Source organism: Zingiber officinale, chromosome 5A (genome assembly GCF_018446385.1).
Source record: "Zingiber officinale cultivar Zhangliang chromosome 5A, Zo_v1.1, whole genome shotgun sequence".
NCBI lineage: Eukaryota > Viridiplantae > Streptophyta > Magnoliopsida > Zingiberales > Zingiberaceae > Zingiber > Zingiber officinale.
The window spans coordinates 38,761,012-38,779,313 of NC_055994.1; the positions used below are offsets into that span (position 1 = coordinate 38,761,012).

General features: G+C 39.2%; 1 non-coding gene across 1 annotated transcript; it reads left to right on the forward strand.

The window, feature by feature from the left end:
- The first annotated feature begins 1,354 nt into the window (after nucleotides 1-1,354).
- Nucleotides 1,355-1,460, forward strand: LOC121983607. Its single transcript, XR_006112637.1, has one exon. It is a non-coding gene; the product is annotated as a small nucleolar RNA R71 (small nucleolar RNA).
- The last annotated feature ends 16,842 nt before the right edge of the window (nucleotides 1,461-18,302 follow it).

Sequence of the window (18,302 nt, forward strand, 5' to 3'; positions counted from 1 at the left end):
TAAGTTTAATGTTTTTGAGACCTAACTTATTACAAATTGAATAAGGAATGAGGCTAACATTTGCCCATAAATCACAAAAAGCTTTTTCAATGAATTCTGTTCCTATATTGCAAGGAATATAAAAGCTCCCTGGATCCTTCAGCTTCGGGGAAGTGTTCTTCACCAAAAGCGCACTGCATTCCTCAGTAAGTGCAATGGTCTCTACATCTCCTCTCTTTCTTTTATTTGACATGATGTCCTTCAGGAACTTGGCAAACTTTGGCATTTGAAGAATAGCATCTATAAGAGGAACTTCAACGCATATCTCTTTAACCTTCTCCAAAAATTTGTCAAATTCTTCATCCTTTTTAAACATATCGAGTCTTTGGGGAAAAGGGATAACTTTACTCTGATGATTCAGTGGGAGAGTCTCTTTAACCTCAATGGTATTCTCCTCATTATTAAAAATCTGATTAGGTGTAGGAGGAGAGAGCTCTTCTTCATTTTGCATCCCTTTTTGAGCAGTCACTTGGGGATTTCCCAAGGTCCGTCCGCTCCTAAGCTCAATTATGTTGCAATGCTCCATAGGATTTACATCAGGTTTTCCAGGAAGTTGTCCTGGTGCTCTAGAAGATGAGGAAGCTAGCTGGGTAATTTGGCTATCCTGAATCTTTTGATGCTTTTCAGAATTATCCATTCTCTGAGTAAGCTTCAATAGATCCTGCTTCATTTCATTTTGAGTGGAGATAATTTCTTCAAGCATCTTTTCAATTTTGGATATAGAAAGCCTTGAAAAGATTGTTGCTGGAAATTTTATTGCCCAGATTGAAAATTTGGTCTTGCCCCCATAGATGGTCCTTGATCTTGATTATTTCTGTAAGAGAAATTTGGATGATTTTTCCATCGATGGTTGTAAGTATTTGAGTATAGGTTGTTCTGTCTTTGATTGAAACCCATGATTGCATCGCATTGCTCCAATTGATTAATTTGTGCAGTGATAGCTCCCAATGGACATGAGTCATTTGAATGTTCTAAACTCCCACATTCTTCACAAGATACAGCAATGACATTTACCATATTTGAACTAGTCGCCATATTCTCAAATTTCTTTGTAAGAGTATCAAGTTTTGCAGCCAATAAAGTCACTGCATCAACATCAAATTTTCCTGATGCTTTTGTTATTGGGTTTATTGAAGAATGACCACCACTTCTTTCATTTGCCCATTGATGATGATTTTGTGCTACACTCTCTATGATTTCCTCAACTTCATCCAAATTTTTATTCATGAGTGCCCCTCCAGCAGCTGAATCAAGGGACACTTTGGTATGATAATTAATACCATTATAGAAAGTGTGCAACACTAACCATCTTTCCAAACCGTGGTGAGGGCACTGTCTGAGCATACTATTGTATCTATCCCAAGCTTCAAATAGAGATTCCGAGTCAGATTGTTTGAAACTTGCAATCAAATTCCTCATATGAGCAGTTTTACTTGGGGGATAGAACTTATCAAGGAATTGTTGCTCACATTGTTCCCAGGTGGTGATACTGTTAGGAGCCAAAGAATTCAACCATTGCTTGACCCTATCTCTCAAAGAAAACCCAAATAATAATAACCGCACTGCTTCAGAAGGAACACCATTCATTTTCATTGTCCCACATATTTCATAAAAGACCTCTAAGTGCTGATTAGGGTCTTCATGTGGTCCTCCACCAAATTGATTTTGCTGCACTATAGAAATGATTGCAGGTTTGATCTTAAAATTATTTGCCTCCACTGAGGGTCTTGAAATACTAGATCTAAAACCCCTAGCATAAGGTGCTGCATAATCCTTTAGTGGTCTATTAGCCATGTTCAAATGCTCTTGTTCTTCAATTTGTCTTTGCAGAATTCTTCTTCTATGAAATGTTCTATCAATTTCAGGGTCAAGAGGAAAAAGTTCTCTTGCAAAGTTAGATCTTCGCATACACAAGAACAAGATTGCAATAGAAACTAAATCGAACAAAGAAATTTAAAACAGAGAAAAGTAAGATTGGAATGTTAGAAAACAAAAGAAATGCAGAATTAAAATTGCTAAAAAAGAGTTTCCAAGAAGTTAGAAAGTATACAGGAAAATGAAAACACAAAACTAGAGATTGGTTACAAATATGCAAATAAAAAAATAGAAATGTTATGTTTAGTCTAACTCAATTGATAATTTCCAATGTTATAGCGCAGTCCCCGGCAACGGCGCCAAAAACTTGTTACGTTCCGCAAGTGTACGGAAATGTCGCAAGTAATATAAAAGATTATCGTATCCACAGGGACTGGAATAAGCACTAGAAATATCTCAAAGCGAATTAGCTAAACAACTAATCAATTGGTTTCAAATGCTAAGGATGAAAAACAAATCTAAAATGAAAGACTAACAAACAAAAATTTGGGGGGTTGAGTTATGATAAAGGGAGGTTCTAGGAGTTTTGGTTTCTTTGTAAGATCTCTTGAATGTATATGGTTTACCAATTCTTATTTCTCAATTGTCTAATAATTGTAGAAGGTTGCCGATTCTCTCTTGCAATAGATCACCGGCTTAGGACTGAAAAATGTACCTAAATGTAATCAATTAGATATGAACCTACGTTGTCCTTACACATGATTGCACCTATTACTATGCTTCCCTCGGATATCAACATAGAAGTTCATAGCTTCTTAACCCATAAAGATACAAGGATTAAATCATAAAATCTATCCTACCCCTCTTGAATATTCTCATTTTCCCTTCAAGATTATCCCCCAAACGTCCTTACACGGGCTTGCACCTGTCACGTGGATCCCTCGGAAAATCGAGTGAGGGTTTATCCCTACAAAGTCTATAAGATATCCAAACGATCAATCAAGAATGAGAATTAAGCCCTAATCACAATTAATCATTCAAGATCCAATCGATACAAGCTAGGCAACATCATAGAAAACAAGAAATGGCAAATCCACAAGAGTTTACATCAATTTATCTCACAAATACTCCCTCCATCCTAGAACAACAAGATCTACTCCATAAAACGAAGGAAGAAGACCAAAGTTAAGAAGATTACAAGCATTCTTCAATCCCAATCCAAGAAGAGGAAAGAAAGAAAACTTATCTACAATATAGCTCCATCTTCGGATCCAATCCTCGCTTCCGGAGTCGAATTCGCCAAGATCTCCCGTTAGATTGCCCAAAAATCCTCCCAAGAATGGGAGGAATCCACCAAATCTTCCTTTCTCCGAAAGGGGAGAAGATCCTCTTTCAAATCTCCAAGGAGGCCTTAAATAGAGGGAAGCTTTTGGCCGCCACACGGCCCCGAGGCATGGCCGTGTGAGGTTCACACGGCCAGAGCCTTTCCCCTCTCTGCCATCTATACACGGCCGTGTCTGGTACACGGCCATGGACAACTCTCTTCAAGACCACCAAGCACGACCGTGTAGATCCACACGGCCTAGACTGCCCCAGCTTCTAGAAACTTGGCACGGCCGTATGGTGCACACGGCCAGAACACTTTTAAGCTCTGGGAACCCTGCACGACCGTGTGGTGCACACGACCAGGGCCTTCTTAGTCTCTGGAAACCTTACACGGCCATGTAGATCCACACAGCCATGTAAGGATTGAACTTTGATTTGCTTCAAAACTTGACACGGCCGTGTGAGGTTCACACGGCCTCGACTTCTTCCTTTGCTATTGCTGTCACACGACCTCTGAACTCCACACGGCCAGAGCTCCCTACCAATGCAAGGTCATGTCTGGTACACGGCCAGGTGCTTTCTCGCTTGCTTAGCTCATAAGTTTTATCCAAGAATGCAGAATCTTCACCGAATTCGACTCCTGTGTATAGAAAATGCACAAAAGCAGATCTCCGAACAAAAAGAGTAAATATGCTAAAAGGAAAACTGGAAGTACAAAAATGCATAGATCAAGCATACTCAAAGTATGTAAATGTGCGTCAAAACATGCATAAAAGTATATAAAATCTACGCACATCACAGTAATATAAAAGATTATCGTATCCACAGGGACTGGAATAAGCACTAGAAATATCTCAAAGTAAATTAGCTAAACAACTAATCAATTGATTTCAAATGCTAAGGATGAAAAACAAATCTAAAATGAAATACTAACAAATAAAAATTTGGGGGTTTGAGTTATGATAAAGGGAGGTTCTAGGAGTTTTGGTTTCTTTGTAAGATCTCTTGAATGTATATGGTTTACCAATTCTTATTTCTCAATTATCTATTAATTGTAGAAGGTTGCCAGTTCTCTCTTGCAATAGATCACCGGCTTAGGACTGAAAAATGAACCTAAATATAATCAATTAGATATGAACCTACATTGTCCTTACACAGGATTGCACCTATTTCTATGCTTCCCTCGGATATCAACATAGAAGTTCATAGCTTCTTAACCCATAAAGATACAAGGATTGAATCATAAAATCTATCCTACCCCTTCTGAATATTCTCATTTCTCCTTCAAGATTATCCCCAAACGTCCTTACACGGGCTTGCACCTGTCACGTGGATCCCTCGGAAAATCGAGTGAGGGTTTATCCCTACAAAGTCTATAAGATATCCAAACGATCAATCAAGAATGAGAATTAAGCCCTAATCACAATTAATCATTCAAGATCCAATCGATACAAGGTAGGCAACATCATAGAAAACAAGAAATGGCAAATCCACAAGAGTTTACATCAATTTATCTCACAAATACTCCCTCCATCCTAGAACAACAAGATCTACTCCATAAAACGAAGGAAGAAGACCAAAGATAAGAAGATTACAAGCATTCTTCAATCCCAATCCAAGAAGAGGAAAGAAAGAAAACTTATCTACAATATAGCTCCATCTTCGGATCCAATCCTCACTTCCGGAGTTGAATTCGCCAAGATCTCCCTTTAGATTGCCCAAAAATCCTCCCAAGAATGGGAGGAATCCACCAAATCTTGCTTTCTCACAAAGGGGAGAAGATCCTCTTTCAAATCTCCAAGGAGGCCTTAAATAGAGGGAAGCTTTTGGGCGCCACACGGCCCCGAGGCATGGTCGTGTGAGGTTCACACGGCCAGAGCCTTTCCCCTCTCTGCCATCTATACACGGCCGTGTCTGGTACACGGCCATGGACAACTCTCTTCAAGACCACCAAGCACGACCGTGTAGATCCACACGGCCTAGACTGCCCCAGCTTCTAGAAACTTGGCACAGCCGTATGGTGCACACGGCCAGAACACTTTTAAGCTCTGGGAACCCTGCACGACCGTGTGGTGCACACGACCAGGGCCTTCTTAGTCTCTGGAAACCTTACACGGCCATGTAGATCTACACGACCATGTAAGGATTAAACTCTAATTTGCTTCAAAACTTGACACGGACGTGTGAGGTTCACACAGCCTCGACTTCTTCCTTTGCTGTTGCTGTCACACGGCCTCTGAACTCCACACGGCCAGAGCTCCCTACCAATGCAAGGCCGTGTCTGGTACACGGCCAGGTGCTTTCTCGCTTGCTTAGCTCATAAGTTTTATCCAAGAATGCAGAATCTTCACCGAATTCGACTCCTGTGTACAGAAAATGCACAAAAGCAGATCTCCGAACAAAAAGAGTAAATATGCTAAAAGAAATACTGGAAGTACAAAAATGCATAGATCAAGTATGCTCAAAGTATGTAAATGTGCGTTAAAACATGCATAAAAGTATATAAAATCTGCGCACATCACACCCCCAGACTTAAACCTTTGCTTGTCCTCAAGCAAAATGCTGCAATCTAAATTCATTTGTTCTACAACGCATTCATAAACCCTAATGTACTTTCCTAACTCTATCAAAGAGTTCCAATAACTTTTATGATTTCTCAAATATCATCATAACATCTTTTTGAAAAATGATATTCTACCTTGATGTTCAATAATCTTGTAGTAGCTGATAGTTGGGAATGACTATATGGAATGTCTTCATATATTTATCTTTCATTAGCCTTTAACATGTCATATAATTGTTAAACTTCAAGTGTTGGTATTTTATCTATATTGGAATGATCAACTGCATTCATCACGTCGTGAACCATTGATATCATTGCATTCTCATTAGATGGTGATCCCCCTATAACAGTTATGTCAGATGAAGAAGTAACTGAAGTTTCAATTGGATGAAACAAATAAGGCTTTCCATGACAGTACAAGTTATAGTAATTTGAAACAAAATAATTGAAGAGTTTATATATATATATATATATATATATATATATATATATATATATATATATATATATAAACTTGTTACGTTCTGCAAGTGTACGGAAATGTCGCAAGTAATATAAAAGATTATCGTATCCATAGGGACTGGAATAAGCACTAGAAATATCTCAAAGCGAATTAGCTAAACAACTAATCAATTGGTTTCAAATGCTAAGGATGAAAGACAAATCTAAAATGAAAGACTAACAAACAAGAATTTGGGGGTTTGAGTTATGATAAAGGGAGGTTCTAGGAGTTTTGGTTTCTTTGTAAGATCTCTTGAATGTATATGGTTTACCAATTCTTATTTCTCAATTGTCTAATAATTGTAGAAGGTTGCCAGTTCTCTCTTGCAATAGATCACCGGCTTAGGACTGAAAAATGTACCTAAATGTAATCAATTAGATATGAACCTACGTTGTCCTTACACATGATTGCACCTATTACTATGCTTCCCTCGGATATCAACATAGAAGTTCATAGCTTCTTAACCCATAAAGATACAAGGATTAAATCATAAAATCTATCCTACCCCTCTTGAATATATATATATATACTTTTACAGTATTCTCTTCACAGAAAGCTATATTTCTACATCTGCAATGATTACACAAACAATGTAACTCGGCGCCATTCATATATTCTGAATGACTTTTAGTAAAGTTCATAAAATATTTGATTCTAACAAATAATTTATCTCAAATAAATCTATTTTCTAATCTATTGTACATCCAAACTTTGTTTATGTACGTTGTATCTTAATGAAAATAAAATTTATAATATTATGAAAACAAGGACAATACTAAGCATCTATAGTTTAAATTAAGATTACCCTAAACCATTCAAACCTAATACATGTAATAAAACTAAATAATTAAATTATGCTCTATAACATGCATTGTTTACAACCTAAACATAGGAGACAAAACAAGCCAATATAATTCTTTGGATTAAAAAAAGACTAACAATATGTTGGTGCGGGAAGCATCCGACGATCGAACCTTAGTTTTGATAATGGAAAAGGGCTTCAAAGTTAAGTTTAATTGTTATCTAATGTGTATAATTGAGTGTTTTAGGAAAGTCCTAACTGTAGTTAGGCAGGTGAAAACCCTAGGGGGTGGTAACCCTAGGTCCTAGGGGTGGTAACCTTAGGTGGAGAAAAGTCCTAGCTGCGATTAGGCAAGGAAAAACTCTAGGGGGTGGTAACCTTAGGTCATAGGGGGTGGTAACCCTATGCGGGAAGTCTTGGCGGGTTGGCGTTTCGGGCAAAAATCCTAGGGGGTGGTAACCCTAGGTTAAAATCCTGGTGTCACGAACCGAGTAGAAGTCTGGATGGGTCGAGGACCGGACATCCAGCATGAAGACCGGAAGCATCGGACGCTGAGCAAAAGTCCAGTCGATCTGGAGGATCGTACTGGCAACAGGTAAATCTCATGAGAGGAGTAGGTGAGGACGCGTTCCCCTTAGAGGGAACAGTAGGAGTCGGGTCGACCTAGGGTTTCCGATCGGAAACCCGAAGTCAGACCCGGACAGTCCGAAGGCTGTCAATTCATTTGTTTACATAATATCCATTTTGCTCTAACTCTGATTTGCAGGAGACTAACCTTTTTGTGCAGGGTTAGAAGTGACCGGGATCGGTCGACCGAACCTTGGGATCGGTCGACCTAACCCACAAGCCGGCAGATCAGATCTCCAGAGGTTGGACCGGGTTCGAACAGGGGATTGGTCGACCGTACCTCGTGATCGGTCGACCGAACGTGGGATAGGTGTCGCCTGGATCAAGCCGAGGTGAGCGGGTCAGAGGACACTGATCAGTCGATCGAACCCTGGGATCAGTCGACCGAACCCAGGGGATAGAGCTTGACCAGATCGAAGCGGAGCGACGGATCAACGGATCAGATGCGGTGGAGATCATCTGATCGGTCGACCGAACGTGAGGATCGGTCGACCGATCCGCTTCGGGTCAAAGCTGATCCCGAGACTTGGGGATTTAGATCAGCATCTGCAGAGCTATAAAAGAGAGCCTTGGGGTGCAGCTTCGATAATCAATCACAGAAGCGAACTTTCTACTTCTTGCTGCTACCAAGTCGATCCCAAAGTGCTGCAATATCATCTCGACGACCCAGAGCTCAGTTCTTCCATCTTTCCATTGTTGTCGGTATATTTTATTGTTATTAATTATTGTACCTCAAATTGTAATCATTTAACGAGCCTATAGTCGTTGCCCACCGAAAGCGATCAAAGATCGCGGACCTTCGAGTAGGAGTCGAGCTAAGCTCCGAACGAAGTAATTCTACAGTGTCTGCTGTGTGTTTGCATTTACTTTTCGCTGTGTTTCTACTCTGTGTTTTAAATCGATAAAATAGCCACGGGCGCTATTCACCCCCCCTCTAGCGCGTCTTGATCCAACAATTGGTATCAGAGCTCAGGACTACTAGAAGGTTTAACCGCCCACTATGCACAAGAGCTATGATCTGATTGAGCCATGTGGGTAAAATATTGACCTCGAACAAAGAAATCGGGGGCTCCTATGTTCGGATCAAGAGGACCAAACACCAAGCAAGAAGTTCTAGTTGCGACTAGGCAAGGAAGTCCTAGTAGGTCGGGTGGACCGAGGGGCAGGAAGACCTGGTGGGTCGAGGATCGGACATGGGAAGCCTGTGGTCCTTTGTTTGAGAGGGGGATTGTTGGTGTTGCAAGGTTGCAAACATAGTCCCACATTGAAAACACATGGGAAAGATCATGGGTTTATAAAGAGAAAGATATCTACATTGGCATGAGGCCTTTTGGGGAGAGCCCAAGAGCAAATCCATGAGGGCCTAGGCCCAAAGTGGACAATATCATGCTATTGTAGAGATATCTAAATTCTTTTCGATCCTACAATTGTTATCATTTTCAAATCTTTGAAAAATTATTTGAAAATCAATTTCAAAATCTTTGAAAAATTATTTGAAAATAATTTCAAAATCCTTTGAAAAATTATTTGAAAATAATTTCAAATCTTTGAAAAATTATTTAAAAAACATTTTCAAAATCTTTGAAAAATTATTTGAAAATCAATTTCAAAATCTTTGAAAAATTATTTAAAAAATCATTTTAAAAACCTTTGAAAAATTATTTAAAAATCAATTTCAAAATCTTTGAAAAATTATTTAAAAAATCCTTTGAAAAATTATTTGAAAATCAATTTCAAAATCTTTGAAAAATTATTTAAAAAAAAATTCAAAATCTTTGAAAAATACTTTGAAAAATTAATTTCAAAATCATTTGAAAAATACTTTGAAAATTAATTTCAAAATCATTTGAAAATTAATTTCAAAATCATTTGAAAAATACTTTGAAAAATTAATTTCAAAAATTATTTGAAAAATACTTTGAAAATTAATTTCAAAATCAGTTAAAAAATACTTTAAAAATTAATTTCAAAATCATTTGAAAAATCCTTTGAAAATTAATTTCAAAATTATTTGAAAAATCTTTTGAAAATTAATTTCAAAATCAGTTAAAAAATACTTTAAAAATTAATTTCAAAATCATTTGAAAAATCCTTTGAAAATTAATTTCGAAATCATTTGAAAAATACTTTGAGAATTAATTTCAAAATCAGTTGAAAAATACTTTGAAAATTATTTCAAAATAATTTAAAAACTTAGAGTTTAGAAGGAATTTTTTTTAAATACTTAGACTTTAATGTTTACAAGAAAATTAATTTGAAATGCTAAGTGTTTACTTCAGAACTCTTTTTTTTTCCCCTCCTTATTTTGATATATGGCAAAGGGGGAGAGTATAAGGAAATTCAAAGGAAATTAAAAGGAGAAATTCAAAGGAAAATAAAAGGAAACTAAATTCAAAAATTCAAAAGGAAACTAAATTAAAAAAATTCAAAACTAAAAGAAATCTGTTAAAGGGGGAGCTTCCATTAAGGGGGAGCTTCAATGTGCTTAGGCGTTATTTATGCTTGTACTAAATTCAAAAATTCAAAACTAAAAGAAATCAATTAAAGGGGGAGCTTTCATTAAGGGGGAGCTTCAATGTGCTTAGGCGTTATTTATGCTTGTACTCATTTATATTTACCTTTATTGTATTTTTTCACTTAACTTTGAATTTCGGTTGTCATAATCAAAAAGGGGGAGATTGTTGGTGCGGGAAGCATCCGACGATCGAACCTTAGTTTTGATAATGACAAAGGGATTCAAAGTTAGGTTTAATTGTTATCTAATGTGTATAATTGAGTGTTTCAGGAATGTCCTAACTGTAGTTAGGCAGGTGAAAACCCTAGGGGGTGGTAACCCTAGGTGGAGAAAAGTCCTAGCTGCGGTTAGGCAAGGAAAAACCCTAGGGGGTGGTAACCCTATGCGGGAAGTCTTGATGTGTAACGACTCGATTTTTCCTATTTCGAGTTCCAAATGTCCATAAAAATATTTGGAAATACCTTTAAAATATTCTAGAGATTTTTAGAAATCTTTAGGGTATTTTTACGTAATTTTTGGAGGTCGTTTAGTATTTTTACAAAATAAAAGAAGTTTAGGCAAAAATCGTTGAAGGCGAGATTCGACCCACGACCCCGGTTCGGACTGACCCAAGCCAAAACCGGCTTGACCAGCTGAGCTATGAGATTTTTGTTAACTCTATATGGAAAGAATTAAGGATATAGTATAGTTTGTAATAAAACCCTAGTTATTAAAGGACCTAGTTTCTTTTTCTTCCCGAGCCGAAAACCCTATTTGCCTTCTCCCCGATCCCGACTCCGCGCGGCGCTCTTGCTCGGGAGACAGCGAAGAAGAAGCCAGGAGTGGTCTTCGGCGCCGACAAAGTTTCTCCCGGCCATCCTTCACCCGTGAGTGGCCATCCCGATAGAGAAGAGCTCGGGAACACGAAGGAGTTGCCGAGAAGCTTCGCCCGAACCCTAAAAGCTTTCTCCTTTCTTCTTCTCGGTTGTAAGTCCAAGAACCCTCGGTAAGTACTACTCACCTATAGTAGGATAGCTTCGAAGTTGTTCTTGATCCCTGTCTGGTTTCCGAAGCTTTGCATGAACCCTAGAATCGGTTTGCTCATCCTTTACCGTCGGCTGTAATTTGAAGATTTTCGTGAGCTTTACATGAACCCTAGGTTGCATTGAGTACTTAGGGTGCTTAGTTTTTTCAGTTACGGTTAAGTTTTCCTGCAATTGACTACGATTCAATTTGGCACAAATAGTTGTACATCACAGCAAGCTTGTATAAGTGTAATTATTCTCCTTTTTGATTCTTCCTTTGCTTCTGAGGCCTAGCAGGAACCCTAGAATCTTAGTATTTGCATGCACAGCAAGTTTGATCTTTCCTTTATACGAGCACAGCATGTTAGGATTGAGAAATTGTGCTCTTGTTCATTGTGAATTCGAAGCATGTTGTGGAGAATTTTATGTGAGTTCTTTGTAGAAGCTGCTGTGCCAAATTTTACCATGCAAAGTGTTGTGCCGTGAGTTCTTGCTTGGGTTTGCTATTGAACAGGACTATGAGTTAGGGTTTTTTTCCCTTTTATTCCTTACCTTCTGTAGCCTACCTATTGAGCATGCTATTTATTGTTTGAGTTTAATTGTATAGAAGAAGTTTAGTTCTTAGTTGTAATATCCGTGTATGTACACCTGCTGCCATAAATTCCAGCAAGTTCATTTTCTTGTTTTGGCCGAGCAAATGGGTATAAACAGCCCTTAGTTAATAGTAGGTAGTTCTGGGTTTTGGTTGCTACCTCCATGGACATGAACATCCATTAACTAGAGCATGAACGGTTTAGTTTTTCCCTACTACTTAACAAGCATGCACCACTTAGTATACTAGTATGTTGGGATAGATTGTTTATTACTGTTTGAAAGGCAAGAACAACCTCGTTATAACAATTCAGAGTTAGCTTACTTTGCTACCCTATCCAGCATTTTAGTGATTGACTTTGCTCTATCTTACAGCATGTTTAGTAAGTCCAAGTTAGCTATCTTTTGCCTATTTCACAGCATGTTTAGAAAGTCCAAGTTAGCTATCTTTTGCCTATTTTACAGCATGTTTAGAAAGTTCTAGTTAGCTATCTTTTGCCTATTTCACAGCATGTTTAGAAAGTCCAAGTTAGCTATCTTTTGCATGTTTTATAGCATGTTTAGAAAGCTTAAAGTTGCTTTCTTAGCTCTATTTTATAGCATGATTAGTAAGCTTAAAGTTGCTTTCTTGATTCTATTTTATAGCATGATTAGTAAGATTAGATTAGCTTTCTTTGCTCTTATCACAACATGTTTTAAAAGTTCAAACTAGCTCTCTTTTGCTCTATTCTATAGCATGATTAGTAAGTCCAGATGTGCTTTCTTTTCCTTTGTTTTACAGCATGTTTAGAAAGTTCAGATTTGCTTTTCTGTTGCTTTATTTTATAACATGCTTAGAGAGAGTTCAGATTGTTTCCTTGTATTGTTTTTATATAGCATGATTAGTTAATTGTAATCCTACACTTGTTAGGTATATCTAAAGGATTCCAATAAACTCTAATAAAGGATTATGAGAAAACTTAGTAAAAAGAAAAAGACCAAGGTCTAGTTAAAAAGAGATAACAAGTAAACTAAAGTAAGAGGCTAGTACCCGACTTCCAAGGTTGTCGTTAAACAAATCCAGGTGACCAATTCCAAGGTCTTGGCCCTTGTAAGACCAAGGTCTTTACCTCATAGGACTAGAGGCTCACTACCTCAGTCACTATTAGAGAGCGCGTAAAATAAAGATGGTACTAAGCCTGGGCCCAAAGAAGAAGCAAAGAAGAAAAGAAAAGTAAAGAAGAAAGAAAAGAACAAGAAGAAGAAAGTAAAATATAAATTAAAAGATTAATTTATAGAATAAGGATATAAGAAAATGAAGTAAGTTTTATGCTTAGAATCAATAAAAGTTTAGTTTCTTTAATTCTAAGCTTACAGTGTTAATTTCCTTATTATCCTGTCAGTTAGTGAGCATGTTTAGTATTCAATTTTATTTCTGTATACCATGAGTACATGCGGCTTTGTTTTAGCATTTCAGTTTCAGTATTTTTGCATTACTTTTATGCACTTCGAGTTTTTGTGAGATAGATTAGTACTTACTAAGCGTTTCGCTTATAGATCTATTTTCTTTCCTCCTACTGCAGATAAAGGAAAAGCTAAGATATGAAAGGGAGGCTACAGGATGGTGGTGGTGATGAAGGTGTGTGATGACTGGACTATGGAGAGATCCAGAATGAGCTGGCAAATTGCCAAGACTTTTCTGTTTAGTTCTTTTAGTTCTCTTTTAAGTGTTATTATGGGTTGAGACTGTAATTAAGTTTATTCCGCATTTGTAATTAGTTTTCTTTTGTTATGAGTTGGAGTAGTATAGTTGTTGCTATTGCTAGAGTAGTTTCTTTCTTCCTGTTGATTTTTTACTGCGTGGTTGTAAATAAAATGTGTTCCAGCCGCCTGTGGCTGCGTATATATCTTATGTATTATGGATTTGGTCACCGGTACAGGGGAGATTCTGTCGAATTTTTTTGGTAGGAATTCCTCTGAACCGTGATAAATCTAACTGATTCTAATAATAGCATTAGTGATACTAGTAAATAGAGTAGTAGTCAGGTAACGGTCGCCCTTAGAGAGTAGTAGTAAGAAGGGTGGTCGTTACATGACGGGTCGGTGCTTCGGGCAAAAATCCTAGGGGGTGGTAACCCTAGGTTAAAATCTTGGTGTCGCGAACCGAGTAGAAGTCTGGATGGGTCGAGGACCGGACATCCAGCATGAAGACCGGAAGCATCGGACGTTGAGCAAAAGTCCAGTCGATCTAAAGGATCGTACTGGCAACAGGTAAATCTCATGAGAGGAGTAGGTGAGGACGCGTTCCCCTTAGAGGGAACAGTAGGCGTCGGGTCGACCTAGGGTTTCCAGTCGGAAACCCGAAGTCAGACCCGGATAGTCCGAAGGCTGTCAATTCATTTGTTTACATAATATCCATTTTGCTCTAACTCTGATTTGCAGGAGACTAACCTTTTTGTGCAGGGTTAGAAGTGACCGGGATCGGTCGACCGAACCTTGGGATCGGTCAACCGAACCCACAAGCCGGCGGATCAGATCTCCAGAGGTTGGACCTGGTTCGAACAGGGGATCGGTCGACTGGACCTCATGATCGGTTGACCGAACCTGGGATAGGTGTCGACTGGATCAAGCCGAGGTGAGCGGGTCAGAGGAGACTGATCGGTCGACCGAACCCTGGGATCGGTCGACCGAACCCAGGGGATAGAGCTTGACCAGATCGAAGTGGAGCGACAGATCAACGGATTAGATGCGGTGGAGATCATCTGATCGGTCGACCGAACGTGAGGATCGGTCGACCGATTTGCTTCGGGTCAAAGCTGATCCCGAGACTTGGGGATCTGGATCAGCATCTGCAGAGCTATAAAAGGGAGCCTAGGGGTGCAGCTTCGATAATCAATCACAGAAGCGAACTTTCTACTTCTTGCTGCTACCAAGTCGATCCCAAAGTGTTGCAATATCATCCCGACGACCCGGAGCTCAGTTCTTCCATCTTTCCATTGTCGTCGGTATATTTTATTGTTATTAATTATTGTACCTCAAATTGTAATCATTTAACGAGCCTATAGTTGTTGCCCACCGAAAGCGATCAAGGATCGCGGGCATTCGAGTAGGAGTCGAGCTAGGCTCCGAACGAAGTAATTCTACTGTGTCTGCTGTGTGTTTGCATTTACTTTTCGCTGTGTTTCTACTCTGTGTTTTAAATCGATAAAATAGTCACGAGCGCTATCCACCCCCCTCTAGCGCGTCTCGATCCAACACAATACACAACACAAGCATAACATCCTATCTATTTTAGTGACCACGAGTAGCTTGACCACAACAAGCCAAGCTCACGACCAGGGGGCTTTAGGCAACTTGGCCATGGGCAGCTTGGCCATGGCTAGCCAAGCTCATGATGTGCATAGTTTATATATATACTTTTATCCTTATTTTAATGCACATCTACTTACATTTCTTGATTATATTCTATGCTATTACACCCTATTTTATCATTATTTTAGTATTATTACTCTCTTTGTCAGAGATTTACTCTTTTGTAGTTTTCTGATTGATAAGTTGAGATTTGGAGAAGAAATTGAGACAAAACACACCTTCGAACAATATCAATAAAAAGCCATGACATGGTCGTGCCCCTTAGCATGACTGTGTCTCTAATATTCGGAGTCGTGTGCCTTCTAGAGCCCAAAAGGGCATGCCCGTGTGGATCTATGCGATCGTGCCTCCCAGGCTATAAAAGAGACAAAATGTGGATGTGCCTCAAGACACGGTTGTGTCTTTCTAGAGAGGACACTGTAGAAGCCACTAGGGAGGTGGCTATGTGGATCTACACGGTTGTTCCTCCTCTAGTCCAGGACTTCAAGATAAGGTCGTGTCTAGGGGACACGGTCGTACTCCCTTAGATCTAAGTTCTCAATATTCAGCCGTGCCAAGTTGGCACGACCGTGACACAACCTGTGTCTCACGAGGTCATACCTTGCTTATAAATATTGTAACACCCGTAAATTTTCTATTCCAAAAGAGCAAAAAGAAATAGAAGAAAAGAAAAGAAATTAAAAAAAATATATTCATAAATGGCCCCAAGCTAGGATTGAACCTTAGACCTCTTAGTTGAGAGTAGTTTAAATTGCCATTAGGGTGGTGATAAAGCATCACATTGGCAATAGGAAACATTCCTTATAAGCAGATTTTGTGTGAAGAGATGTTTCAACTTACACTTAGTATAAAAAGGAAATAAAGAGACTAAAAACCTAACTCTTGGTTCCCTTTCTTCCTCCCTAGCCGAATTCCCTCTCCCCTCTTGTCATTTTTCGGTTAAGGACCCTAGGGTTCCAAATTTCCAAAGCTTTTCAAGAAAAGAACCTAAGAGGAGGCTTCCCGACGAGGATTAGTATGTGGGGGAGGAGAAATCCGGAGACCAAGGCATATAAGGGAGACTTATTCTCCCAAAATCCTAGTGGTATAATCGTAAGGAATAACGAAAGGATGTAAGCATCTCTCACCTGCAGTGTAAGTTGCTTTTAAGATGCATTTTGTAATGTCTTTTATGCATGATTTAGAAGATGCATGTTGAGATATGCTTTAGACGTGTTAAGGAAGAAGCATGTCATGTTATGTATGATGTCCTCTAAAGTTTTGGGATTAAGAGCATGTTTAGATCATCTTGATTTACTTCCCATTAAGTTTTGGGACTAAGGAGTATAATCAAGTACCTAAAGTGCTTCCCTATAAGTACAGGGGAATTAAGCGCACATAAGGTGTTTGGTTAAATGTAAAGCAAGTGCAAGTACAAGAAATTAATAGTTAAAAGAAAGTATTTTACTTTAAAAATGCATGTATCGGACACAAGGTCCATGGGTGAGCTCCTAGATCACCCCTAGGCCCCTAAATCACCTAGTAGTACCTTGATAGATTCGGGATTAGCTACCTTGGATCTTATTAAGGATGCGTACAAAGAGGTACAATGTCGGACCGAAAGTAAGATGATTATTATTTTCACTAATTATGTACTATAATGTTTTCAAACTTCATGGTTTGTTTTAGTGTAAGCTTCCCAAGTTGAGAATTTGAGTTATATTATGTAGCATTGATGAACTCTATAATATGCCAAGAATCCTGTGTTCCTTACATTCCTAGCATGGTTTTTAAGTTGATGGTTGCACGATAAACTAGTTTAAAAATGTGTGTCATGTACATATTTCTGAAATATGGATTTAGTGTGAGTTACTGTCAAGTGCATGCTTGTGTTTTCCCTAAGCAGTTTTAATAGCATGGTTACGTTGTTGCTTTTTCCTCCAGCAGTTTTAAAATGCATATCCTCTTTTAATGTATCATTTTGTGAGTAGATGGTACTTACTAAGCATCCTCTTATAGATTTGTATTTCCTTATACTGCATATAAAGGTAAAGGAAAGCTCGAGTAAGAGGGGGCAGCAAGAGCAGTGTTTGGTGGGTGTGTGTCAGACCCGTGGAAGAATATCCTGGAACTTGCTAGTGCAAGGAACATGTTAAACCTTAGTGTACTGTATTTTCCTATCTTTTGGCTATGCATGAAACACCGTTAAGAGTTGCTTATGATGATTTACAGTTTGGTAGTAATTAGTGTGTCACAGACTCTTTCTCAAGAAAAGGGATAGAATGGTAGTCCAAGGAGGAGTACAAAGGGGAGAACAACCTCTTTTGTAGGGCTGGGCGTTACCCCCACACGGCTCGTGACACAGTCGTGTGGAGTCACACAACCCCAAACCTCTCCCTCTCGGTCTAAGTGACACGATCGTGTGAATTCACATGGTCGTGCCATAGTGGGGTGTGTGATCCCCACACGACCGTGTGGAGTCACACAGCCCTGAACTTTCTTCTCACGACCAAGTTGACACGGCCGTATGAATTTACATGGTCGTGCCATGCTCCCTCTCTGGAGGACTTACACGACCGTGTGGTATACACGGTCGTGCCCAACCTAGTCTCTGGAAGGGGTTACATGACCGTGTGCTACACACAACCATGCAAGGCTTAGCCTCTGGAAATGTCACACGACCGTATGACACACACGACCAGGTGATGGGTCTTGCTTCAAAGGTGACATGACTGTGTACCCTTTACATGGTCATGCCCTGCACTAGCAGGGAAGGCCTTATACAGCCGTGTGGCACACACGGCCGTGCGACACACATGGTCGTTCCCAGACTCGAGCTCGATAAGGTTACACGACCGGTTATCACTACACGACCACGACTAGCTCCTTCTCGGGTGAGACTACACGGTCAGTCAGTGTCACATGACCCAGACCCTCTAGCAACTCTAGACTTCATCTCAGCTCTGCATCACTCTAAACTACAACTCAACATTTGAAACAAGTTCAGAGTAGATCTTTGAACTGAGCAGTGTTCATACAATAAAGTCTTTAGAAGGTATGAAAAGTGTAACGTTCGTGACTTAGGTTTTAGGATAATAAGTAGGGCGAGCGTTACAAATAGGGGAGTTCTTCCCCCTTTCAAGGGAGAAGAGTTTTTCCCCTGGGGAGACTCTAGGTTAAGATCTACT